The sequence below is a fragment of the Hemicordylus capensis genome, chromosome 2, assembly GCF_027244095.1.
Source record: "Hemicordylus capensis ecotype Gifberg chromosome 2, rHemCap1.1.pri, whole genome shotgun sequence".
Classification (NCBI taxonomy): domain Eukaryota; kingdom Metazoa; phylum Chordata; class Lepidosauria; order Squamata; family Cordylidae; genus Hemicordylus; species Hemicordylus capensis.
In genome coordinates, this window is record NC_069658.1 from 64,640,587 (window position 1) to 64,650,910 (window position 10,324).

The following is a 10,324-nucleotide window of genomic DNA, read 5'->3' on the forward strand; positions in this document are numbered from 1 at the left end:
TATATTAATTTTTTAATTTTTTTTTTACTGGTAGCCCCTTTGGGGGGCTTTCTAAAGACCATGGGGGGTCTGCAAAGGTAACCCCTCCCCCCTGCTGGCCTCTAGGGCCTCACAGAGGCCATTTGAGCATGCAGGGTGGTTATTTTGTTTTCGGCAGCCATTTTTTTAATTTTTAAAAATGGCGCCCCCTTCAAGTGGCGCCCGGGGCACGTGCCCTGCCTGCCCCACCCTAGATACGCCCCTGGTAATACGATAAGGAATGTGTGGTTGGTGGTGGTTGATCTGCCCCTTATCCTACTACACGCAGCCAACAATCTGCCTCAAATGTCCGTTTTCTGAGATTCATGGGTGATTTTGGAGAAGGAAAGAGGACACACATACACACTCACAACTGTGAGTTTTAATGGGCTTTATTAAGGCTAATGATTACAAGTGTAGGTGATTAGGCAAGTAGTTATCAATTTCATTTTTCTATGATTGTAGTGCAGTGTTCAGTAACAGCTAAAAGCATTCCTAAAATCCTTTCCCCTTTTGCCAAAATGCAGAGCTGCTAGCTAGGAAAGAGTTTTGGCCTCACCAAGAAGCTGGCAGTTGTGTTATCAGCTAAGCAAGCTGACAAATTCAGCTTCTGTGTGCAGGAGTGCCTTATCTTGTTGCTACTTAGCAGCAAGCCAAACAATTTCCTCAGCCTGGCAATTCAATCAGTGTTTCCCTTTTAATTTTGTCTAATAATTTCTATGACAGTAAACTCATACCAGTAATAAGTGCAAGGCATCTTTGACTCTTAATAGAAAAAGCATTTCTTTCTAACCCTGCTACTAAATGCTGAATAGTTTGAAACAGTTTCCTTTCATTAGGAGCAAGTAGTTGAAGCCCTTTTGCTATCTCCTCTTGGTTCCAAAACAATCCAGAAGCTGTGTTGGCAGAGACCAAAAAAGCTAAAGTACAGTTTTCAAAGAGGGAGGGAGACCAGCAAGAGGAATGTCCATTAAGGCAGCTTAGGAAGGGGGAGAAGGAGGGGCCAGAAGGAGGAGAGAGGGAGACAGATGCCATTTCTTGCCACCTGGCAAATAATGGCTGCAGCAGGGACTTCACTGGAGCTCAGGATAGGTAAGAGAGAAGATCCAGGGACATAATGGAGAGGGAGGAGGGAGGTAGATAAGGGGGAGGGAGGCAGGTGTATTAATCAGAAATGGTTAGTTGTGAAGGCATGTCTTGGGCAGTATTTACCAGTTCCTCGTCGGCTGGAAAGATCTCTGCTGGCTACTCTGGTGGGAGGGTGACTTGGCTCTGAAGGTGCAGGGAGAGGGCTGCACAGTACTATTTTCAATTAAAGCAGCACCTAGCATTCCCCTTCTTCTTTTTAAAGGAGAGGGGTTACATGGTGCCTCTTCTATGAAGTAAGCCCATGCCTACCCTTCCCCCATGAATGGCTGTCAGCAGCTTTTTATACCTCCTCCAGGGTGTATCCAATTTGATAAACGAACTCTGGCCCTGTTCCCCGAGTCCCTCTCTCGCCCTTCAGGTGGTGAGGGACTCGGGGAACAGTGAGGAGGATTGGTGAGGAGCCAATCAGGGGCTTGGTCTGGCTCTTTGTTTGATTAAGTTCAAGATAGAGACACCTTTTTTTGGTCCAGCCAACCCTGTCTTGTAGTCATCTCAGATCCTTGTTGATGTTCTTCAGCCCAGAGGAGGGGCAAAGATGGCGTTCTGGAAGGAAGCACCCGACTAACCTCTCTCGGGTGTTTTTACTCCCATTTGGTCTAACTATCTTTCATCGGTAAGATGAAGATCGGAATGTTTGCAGAGCTTGCCCCCCTGCTGGGGGAGTCTGGGGAGATTCCAGGCTTGGAAAAGTCTGGAGAACTCTGGATGAGTTCTGGAGCATCAGGCTGAACAGAGAGAGACTATCATCAGCCTTGTGAAGAATGACCTTGCCACATTTTTATCTCTTTTCTCTTTCCTATTAAATCTCTGAGATGACCATGGCTTAGCACTGGAATTTAAGTTAACAAGATTCCCTGCGTTTCTCTCTTTGATATTTTGATTTTATCTTTTTTGAGCCTCCATGGACCCCCCCCCCACCCCAGTAGATGAAATGGTGTTAAGAGGAAGATTGACTGGGAGAGAAATAGAACTTTGCATGACCCATGCTTGATTTTCCCCCTGCTTAAGTTTTCACAGAGCCCAGCATTACATTTCAACCATTTCTTAGTTGTACTTTGAAGAATCCCTGTGAGTGGTTTCTGCAAAACGTTTGGAGGCTTAATGGCAAATTACTTTTACTTTGAACTCTAATCACAGCACTGGAACTTCAGCATTAATAGAAGTGTTTTATGGCTGGTAATTAAGTTCTTTACTCTCAGTCTGTTTGGAACTTTTAGCAATATTATTGGAACTGAGATAGAGAAGGAGGTTTTTTTTAGCTTTTAGCAGTTTGACCACAGCATGTATGTGGAAGTTTGAATATTGTAGTTTTCTTTAAGCCCCTGTTTTTGGAACCTTCTGTGATACTATTAAAGTTGGGATTTTAGTTGTTAACGGAAAGGGGATTTCCCCCCAAAATTTTTAGCTTTGGATGCCTTCCTTTTATTAAACAATGGATTATGGATTATGGAGTTTGGAAAAGAAGGGAAAGAAAAGATTTTCATCATTTTAGTATGCCTTGGGGCTCCAGCAATTTCTTAATTTCCTGCTGTTTATTAATTGAATGAACATTTTCCACTACCACTGATGGAGTAAATATTATCCAGTACTGCAAATACTTTACAGAGATCCGACTTGAAGTTCAACATTTGAAATTAGAATGATTAAAATAGAAAGCATAGACCTTTTCTGCTTTTCACTGAAGTCTAATAACAAATTTTCCCATGCGTAAGCTTTCCTGTGTATGGAGTTAGATCCGGTGATGTTTTGACTCAGCTCTGCTTATCGGCACTCCATAGTTTTTATTTATTTATTTATTTATCCCCCCACAATCCGCCAGAGTATTTTTAGGTTAACCCCATGATGGACTGCTGAAGATTTTCAATAGTATCTACTTTATTTCCTTTGGGATTCTTTCTGTGTGGCTCTGATGTTGGGAAGTAAATGATGCCTGGGAATTAAATTAAATGGATAAAATACCCCTGAAGGGGCTACAGGTACTTTAATTTAATTTTTTTATTTAAAAATGTAAAAAATATATATTGTAGAACCCCCTGGACCAGACCGGGGGCGGGGGTTCGATGGGGGCTGGACTGAAGTTGGCCGGTCTGGTTTGAGTCCAGTCCAGACTCAAACCAAACCAGGCCAGCTGGTTCCGTGCACACTCCTAGAAACTATGTCTAGATTCCTTCTTCTGTTGTTTATACTATGAATCCATAATTAGAGAGATAGAAGTAGCTGAACAGAACTTATAGTTATTTACTGGGGATGTTTAGAGCAGAAACTTTCTTTTTGAAATAGGTCATTTATCTTGGATTTTTTCTGTCCATCAGCTTAATAAACAATATTATTCCTAGAACTTGTACTCACTGCATAAATCATTAGATTGGAATTTGCTGTTTAGGGAAGCTGGGACAGAAAGGAACAGAGGGTTTAAGACTACCTTACAAAAATTTTCCTTTTTAATTTAGCATTGGGGAACGTTGTAAACATTTAAAATTCATTTCTTTCTGTTAAACTTAGGATTGTAGCATCTGAGCATTATTCAATAACTTTTAACTTTCTTTCTTCCATTATGTGGGCTTTAAATCAGAATAGAGGATGGAGTTGGAATGAGGAAATTAATATCTGCTGTTTTGAGTGGATCAGTAGGTGGTAGATTTCGTGTGAATATTTAATGAAGGTTTCATTTAAATGGGCTTAAATAGTATCTCTCTTTCATTTGACTGCTGCTCTTTTACCTATTTTTATAAATTTTTAAAATCCTTTTCTTGTTTCCTGATTCTTTTGTTCTCCCCTCTTGCTCTTCCTTTATGGATTGGAGAAGCTAATCTTTAACACTTAATGATACCTTTTGGTCTTTTGTGAGCGAGAAGGAGGTGCTTGGTGCAGAACACTGTCGATGTTTGTATGATTTAATTTCTTTCTGTCATGGCTGGACTGGTTCTCTTCTTCTCAAATTACTTGATGGTTGGACGTTCAGCTGGTCCAAGGGGAGTCTTTCTTGTGAGGTTCAAAACCCTTTACTGAAGGTTAGATTTTAAATTTTTAGATTTACGAGATCTGTTATTCTAATATTTTTTTCTTTCACATATGTAACCATTCTTATTGTATTTTTCCTATGTATGGGGAATGATGGAAAAGAGCTTGTACTTGTGAATAAGTATGGCTATGTCTCAGAGATATAACATTTTCTGTTTCTACATTTTAAACTAATAAAAGCATTTAAATGATGATGATGATGATGATGATGATGATGATGATGATGATGATGATGTTCTTCAACCCAGAGAAATATGTTAGAAGGACAGAAAATGTTACATAAGCAAGGGGGAAAGGTTTCAGTGTTATATGAACATAATGTCCCCCATAGTAGAGCGTAGGCAGACTTATCTATACATGGTTTCTTATAATTTCCTAAATCAGCTAAATATGATTATACTTGACCTATGTCAAACTAGTTCTCATGATTGGTTTTAGCAAATCAACAAGCAGCCCAAGGCTTTTAGCAAGGCAGTCAACCGGCTTCAAGGCTGGGAGAGTGAGAGAAAATTCCTCTTCTCTCTCAAACCTCAAGAATAACATTTCTGTTCATTGGCTTGGCTGAGAGAGAGAGAGAGAGAGAGAAATCAAAGTCATGTTTCAGCTTCCTGCCAGAATCACAATCTAGACACAGGCCTCAATCTAGTATTTTGGCTTTTGGGGGTTTCAGAGCAGGCCCTGGTTCTAAAAAGGCGTCCACCTGCCTGTTCATATCACTAGCTGGCTGGAAATGACCTCCAAGGTCATTTCTGGCCACCGTTTTGCTGAAAGGAGCAATTTTGTGGCTCTTTATAAAAAAGATCCCCACAATTTTTCATGGAAAATTGCTGAAATTGTGGGTTTGTGGGTGGGTGGGGGGGCATTGCTGGACAGCTGGAGACCTGCAGAGTATGGTATGGCACTTTATTTTTCTTATTTCTTCCATTTTAGCTGTTTTTAGCTCTCCAGGAACCTAACCCCCCAATTCCCATTGTCTCAAGCTCTTGTTATCTGCCATTCTATTATCCTTGGTTGTAGCCGAGAATGGAACCCCTGCGGATAATGAGGGTCACTTGTATTCAGAACTAGGAAATCACTGACTAGAAATTGCCAGGAATTGCCTCTCTCAACTCTGACTTCAGAACCCTCACTGGGCAAAATCACTAGGTAGATGGTTTTCAAACCAACAAAAGGCACTAGTTCAGCATGGAGCTGAATTTTGGGGGAATTCTAAAAAGGCAAAAAACCCCAAACCCATTAAAATTATCTGCAGTGCAAAAAGGTTGCCAACACTAAGACTCCTCTTTTTAGGAGTTAAAAATTTAAAATGCTGTATTTTAGCCAGTGTTCAACCGTTTTGCACCAAATTTGGAGGGGTAGTGTCCCTTGCCCCATTGTTGATGTGTGCTAGATTTTAGGAAGATTGGACAGATACATTTGATTTTATAAGCAATAGAATGTTCAGGGCTTATAATGGTGGAATGTTGGATAAACCTATTTATTTATTTATTTCTCAAATTTATACCCCGCCCAAACTTACATCTCTGGGCAGCCTTCTCATCTTAACTATACTGGCACTACTGTGGCATATAGATTTTATCTCTACATCAGTAATTATGGATTCTTCAAGCACTGGGAGTTGCCAGAAGGATTATTATACATCACTGGAATGATAAATTGGCTTCTGATTTGCACCAGTGAATAACTGATATATATTCCTTTTCAGCATTCAAACTGTTTCCCCACTCCATGGAAAGGTAAAGAAGAGGGTCCCTTAGCAATTTGGTACGACTTTAATAAACTGCCTATATTGTGAAGAAGTATTATGTATCCTTTTTTTAAAGTATGTATATGTAGATAAATATAGCTAAAATAATCTTTTTAAAAATTCATTAATTTCACTGCAATCAGAATTCCCTCCTGAGTGAAGGGAGGAAATGTCATATTGGAAGCCTCAGTAATGCAGTCCACTTAGGGGGGGAAAGAATCTTTTACAGTATTTGTCATGCTAGAGGGTGCTTCCAACAATCACTGAAAAGTGGGATAAGGAAGCTCAGCCCGCTTTCCGGTGATCATGGGAATAGCTTCATTAACTTGATCCTAAACACACTGCAGTACAAGTCAATCCAACTCATTCCTACAGAATTTAAAATCTGCCTACTTAGGAGCACAGCCTCAGAATGACAGAGAGTTTTGATGTCATCAAAATCTTCCATTCTGACTTCCATGTTAACTTTCATCTTATCAAAATGTAAATGACATCTTCAGGAAGTCTGTAGCATTATTAAATGTTTATTTAACTATTTTTTCCCTAAAACTCTGAAATTTAATAACATTATGAAATTTACTAACATCAGCATCCCACTGGTCCCCCACCCCCAGAGTAACAGTTACAGTAGGAGACAAATTCTGCCACTTTTGTTCCTAAGCGCATAACCTTCATAAAATGTTTGGTGTTAAAACATTATCTGTCCTGCTGTCCTGAAATCCCTCCTCACTTTTAAATAATCCATTTGCCATTGTATAGAGGAGATACTATTACAATGAATGTAACTGGATGAAATATGATGACAGGAAAGGATGCAATCATACACACACCAGTGCACATCAATAAAACTGTATCTAGCCGTGCTTCCTGAAGATCCAATGTGAGATGAATGGTGCAGTACCCTTCTGTCACTGAAATTGGGAATCATAAAACTGGAAGGGACCTTAGAGGTCTTCTAGACCCACCATCTGCTGAGGGCAGGAAATGGCTACCATCTGTTCCTGTCAGTGTTATGTGGGTATTATTTCACAGCAGTAGTGGCTGGTGGGCATTGGAGTGGGGGAGCACTGCTGTCCCCAGGAATAAGGGGGAAATGTATTTAAAATATACTGCCTGAAGCAACCAGGAGGTGCATTTTAAACCCATTTATTGTTGTTCTTCCTGGGTGCAGTGCCAGGAGGAGCCCCCTAGGAATCAGATTGGTTGGAGCGGCTTGTGTAACAGCTGTTCCAGCCAGTAAGACCAAAACAAGAAGTAACAGGCAGAGGTGGGGCTGGAAGATGCTCCCTGTTCTGAAGGTTTTTCTAGCTGCTGGTTGGTTTGATCCTTTATTAGCTTGTTTGATTTTGTGGCAGTGGGTCCATCCTGCCCTTACTGACCAGCCACACTGGTTCACAGCCAGTGAGGCTATTCTCACGATGCGGGAAAACCGGGATAAGCCTGGTGGTTCTCTGGTGTCTAGCCTGCCAAAGTAGCCCTCCCCTTAGCTAACCCGGGTTTTCTGATTGTGTGCCACTACAGTGCAGCTCCGCGCCATGGTGGCACATGAGGAGACCCCTGCCAGGAGGCTGCAAGCAGCCTCCCAGGCTTGGGGATCTCTCCAGGATGCTCCACACACTTGTGCGGGGCATCCTGGAACTTTTGGGGGCCACGCAGCCCCTGATCCCCGCAGCCCACACCAACTCTGAGACACAGCTGGCAGTCGTGTGGGCGGCTGTTTGATCATCTGCAGGGAGAGCGGGCTAAGCCCACTCTTGCCACAGAACTCCCTCCGGCGCTTCACACCAACTGTGTGAAGCGCCTCAGTGACTGTTATGTCAGTGGGATAAGCTGGCACCAACATCATTACAGACACAGTGTGCATTCCAACATTGCAAGGGTACTATCAACCCTTTTTGCATTGTAGATTGCGTCCAGCAGACATCTCCATGTAAATCCAGCCCACACAGCACAGAAGATAGCACAGGTTTACTGTTTTACAGATTACAATGTAGAGGTTATGTTGAAAAGATTAATTTTCGTTCTTCTTTCCCTGATGCTATGCCTTTTCATCAAGGATACTGAAGATATACTACTCTATTCAAGCACAGAAAACAGCAGGACAGAATTATGTCAAGCCTGTTGATGTATGGCACAGAAAAGAACACAATCTCCTTTGCTCTGAAACACTGTGTGTATTGTGGAAAAAGTCACAAAGAGAGCCAGCAACTGAATTTGCTGAATTATTAAATAAAAAGTATATATGTTTGCAAGATGTTATAAAAGCACAGGCTTTTCACGGTCAGTTCTGAATCCTGTCAAGGAGTCATCATGTTATGTATTTTATTTAATTTATTTATTATTTATTTATTAAAACATTTTTATACCGCCCAAAACTTACGTCTCTGGGCGGTTTACAACAGGAAACGGTCACTTTGCTGGTCTGCAAAATGAAGGTTACCTGAAAAACTGTCTAAAAAATTCCATCCCTTACGTTATGTCAAAATATGCTGACCAAATTAGGGCCTTCATCTGACTTCATTATGGCTCAGTGTTGCTAGAAAAAACTTCTTGGCTACCAAAATCATACCTGCCAACATGTCCCTATTTTCCCATCCACATGAATGGAAAAATAGGGACATGTTGACAGATATGCCAAAACATGTCCATGATCCTACTGCTGAGTCCAATGCAACATTCAGAACTCTAGCATGGTGCAATGAGCCAAGAATTAACTATGGTGCTAAAGAGAGCATGTAGAGAAAACATAACAGAGCCACCTAATGGCACAGTGGGGAAATGCTTGATTAGCAAGCAGAAGATTGCCAGTTCGAATCCCTAGTGGTACTATATCGGGCAGCAGTGATATAGGAAGATGCTGAAAGGCATCATCTCATACTGTGCAGGAGGAGGCAATGGTAAACCCCTCCTGTATTCTACCAAAGAAAACCACAGGAGTCGAAATCGACCTGACGGCACACTTTAAGCTTTGGGTAATTCCCTCCACTCCACCCGTGCTAATAATAATTTCTTGAAATGCTGTTCTACTTCCCTTCATTTAAATTAATTTTGTTCAGTCTGAAAATGATGTCAAATCATGTTTTCGTTTTTCATAATTTAGACTCTGATTTAAAGCTGGGAGTTTCAAGAATTAGGACTTGCTTGCCAATGGAGTATTTTGAAGTGTGTGAAACAAAGCAGGAAAAAACATATTTATTGCATTTTTTGGCCTACTTTCTAGTAGGCTTATGAGATCACCCAGCATTCCATGTTTCTGTGTGTCCTTCCCATCAACTTTGCAATGCCTGGACCAATATGAACCAAACTGGGTACAGTTGTAGGGACACATAAGGACACCTCAACGGCGTTGTTTGTGGTGTCATCCACCCCGATTCAAGATAGCGGTCGAGTAAACTTTTGAGGCACAAGTGGGTTAACTTGTGGACTGTCTAGTCGATTTGAACCAAATTAGGTACATTTGTAGTGAGTGACACACAGGGACACCTCAACAGCATAGTTTGTGATGATGTCATCCACCCTGATTCAAGATGGCAGATGCATAAACTTTTGAGGCACAAATGGGTTAACTTGTGAACTGCCTAACCAATTTGAACCAAATTTACTACAGCTGTAGGGACACATAGGGACACCACAACTGCATGGTTTGTGATGATATCATCCACCCCAATCCAAGTTGGTGTGTGTGTGAACATTTGAGGGGCAAGAGATCTAACTGGTGGACCTCAATTTGAACCAAATTTAGTCCAGTTGTAGAGAAAGTGAAAGGAAAGTGGGCAGATCCTTACTAGAACAACTTATATCCTATTGAGGATGGGACTGTAGCTGAGTGGTGGAGCTTCTGCTTTGCATATAGGAGGTCCCAGTATCAATCCCTGAAATCTCCAGGTAAGACTGGGAAAGACTCCTGCCTGAAACCTTGGAGAGCCGCTGCCGGTCAGCATAGACAATACTGAGCTACATTGACCAATGATTTGACTCTGTCAAATGGGAGCATAGGGTGAGCTCTGGACTCTAAGGACTTTGGTGCAACAGTGGGCATGCAGGAGAACTGGGGGAGCTGCATGAAGGCTCCCAGCATGCCCTCACTGTTCCTCAAATCATGCCTGCTTCATTAGTTGGGATGTCAGCCACTGTAGCAAAGATTTTCCATAGGCCACTTGAACCTATCCCATGGACCACCCCCCGCCCAGTAGATCCAGGGACCCCAGGTTAGAAACCCCTGTGTTATAGCAAGAGGAAAGGTAGGGCATAAGAGTACTAAATAATACATCTGGGATTTTAAGAAATCTGATATATTGTGATGTTACTGTCTCTTCTTTCATTAAGAAATCAAAGAAACTTCAAAAGGCACAACTGCTTGACTGCTAAATAATCAGAAAATGTAGATGC

General features: G+C 41.6%; 1 long non-coding RNA gene across 1 annotated transcript; it reads left to right on the plus strand.

The window, feature by feature from the left end:
* The first annotated feature begins 2,106 nt into the window (after positions 1-2,106).
* LOC128346687 (uncharacterized) lies at positions 2,107-8,183 on the plus strand. The gene is made up of 2 exons (XR_008317133.1): positions 2,107-5,952; positions 7,992-8,183. It is a non-coding gene; the product is annotated as an uncharacterized LOC128346687 (long non-coding RNA).
* Positions 8,184-10,324: the final 2,141 nt, after the last annotated feature.